Source organism: Oikopleura dioica, chromosome PAR (assembly GCF_907165135.1).
Source record: "Oikopleura dioica chromosome PAR, OKI2018_I68_1.0, whole genome shotgun sequence".
Lineage (NCBI taxonomy): Eukaryota > Metazoa > Chordata > Appendicularia > Copelata > Oikopleuridae > Oikopleura > Oikopleura dioica.
In genome coordinates, this window is record NC_137293.1 from 132,501 (window position 1) to 134,825 (window position 2,325).

Genomic DNA, 2,325 nt, shown 5'->3' on the forward strand with positions numbered 1-2,325 from the left:
ATTGATCCTCGTGAATAACTGGACTAAGGTTTTCAAGATTTTTTATTTGGTTGAAATTTTTTTCGGGAAATTCTAGAGCCCAGTTTATCAAAAATTTCTATTAAAACCCTTAAAAACCTTAGTTTGGTTTTAAATAAGCTTTCATTTGAACTGTAGAACACTCCTTAATTCTATCGGGAAGGCAATAAAAATTAGACTCAAAGTTTCGTGTATTTAGGACCTTCTGACGTCATTTGTGACGTCATTCTCTAGAAAATTTCAAAAACGATTTGGTCGAATTGACTTTAAATTTTACAGGCTTTCATAGGGGTACAAAATCCGGTCAGGTCAGAAATTTGCCTGCAAAAAGTTTTTTAAATTCATCTTTGTCATTTCATTCGCTAGCAAATTGCATGAGTACCCGCTTTTGGCCGAAACAATGTGAGCTCATGGTCGCCGCGATAATGGATTCTGGTCAAACTCGTCCGGAACAAAAAGCCGAAAGTCTATTCGAGCAGTTCCACATAAAGCTACAAGAGCAGCAGAGCCGAGGGTATCTGATCGACACTCATCTGGCCGAAATAGCATTTCACGAGGCGATGTTCTTGTCTGTAGTTCACAGCCCATGCAATTCACAAATTCGCGAAATCATCGACTTGCTCAAATATGTAGAACAATTTGGACCGGCGAAAAATCCGGCACCGTCGTCCTTGTACTTGCCAATGTTGACAGCTCAGCTTACAGAGATAAGATGAAAGAAGCCGCAAATTTCGAAAGACTGGTTGATGTCGAAAAGAGAATCGAAGAATACGTCAAAGAATACAAGAATTCGGAAGGCTTTGCGTAGGCTTGAGTAGAAACAACTGGAACTCGCAAGCTCACAGGCGGCGCTAAACATTCTCTTCTCATTATGCTCAAATGAAGATATCAGCAAGAAGTTGCGAGCTAGTGCATCGCTTTACATGGCGAATCTCCCAAGTGACATTTGCAACGTTGAATTCAATGCATGGTCGGACGATTTCTGGATGACAAATGACATTTTCGCTAACACGAGAAGGAACTCAGTGTGAAATCCTTACGAGATAAACCTAAAGGCAGCTGCTTACGAAGTTGACGACGACGAAGACGGTGATTTCTCAATGATGCGCCCGTCGATCATGAACTCGCGTTCCGTCTTTTATATTTTGAATGTGAGCCGTACAAATCTTGGAAAAGCGTAAGAAAAACCACGCCCTGTGATGGATGCGCCGATTGAAGAAGAGTCTGAAAAAATTTGTCAGAAGCGAATTCCGAAGATTACGATGATGTGCCACGTGCGATGTCTGACCCAGTTAAAATCGAAAGCTTTTGGAAAAAGACCTAGCTGAGTCACATTTGGCAAGTTGAAACCGCTCAATATACTATGAAAGCAAGCGCATTGTGTCCTAAAGATGTTAAAGTACGAATAGAAGCAAGACAGTGGATGTTGAATTCGATTGGATCCACCGACGAGCAGCTCGCATTTACTGTCCTTGCTCAACTCCAACGCGCAAAGACTTCAAAATTTTGCCAGCGACTGCTCTCACAAGCTTGCAATGCTCCAAATGCTTCTCGTCTTGCGTATTGCATTTGACTTCTTTTTTCTCAAATCTATGGCGACAGCGACATGAATGGAACGCTCTGGTCATCGATTGACAATTTCCAGTCATGGAGAAAATCGAAATTATTCCAAATTTTTCCGATTGGAAAGATGCCCTATTCATGTCTAATTCTTCAACATGTTGATGGATTTCTTTTTGCTGGTCTTTTCAACGCAAACGCTAAAGATGTGCGAGTTGTTAGAGCAAGAGCGAACTTGGCCGATCTGAAGAGCCTCCAAGACGAAGTACGAGATATTTGACAGAATCCTCTCTCTGATTTCCTGAAGAAAGAATACAACCCAAAGCCTGAAGAGAAAAAGTCATTAGTCAAACCTGCCGATGCATCCGCTCCCGCAGACGAGAATAAGGCCGAAGATGAAAAGAAAGATGAGAACGAGAATTATAAAGACGAATATGATGAAGAAGAGGTTACTTATGCACGAGAGAAGCTCATCAAGTACCTGAAAAACATCACGGCTCAGCTTGAAGACGACATGACAGAAATTCCAAGGGATCAGCCATTCATTTTTATTGCATTCTTATCTCAACACCGTTTTCTTTGTTGATCGCAGTCCAGAGCCCTCTTCATTCATTCAACAGAACAGTTTGGATCTTGAGCGAGATCCAGTCGTCATTATAGCGGAGAGTTACCTCAACTCCGTTGCCCTGCTTTCGCTTTCTGGAGTTTCTTCTTTAATCCACAACCAGTGGAGTTCCGACCAGGAAT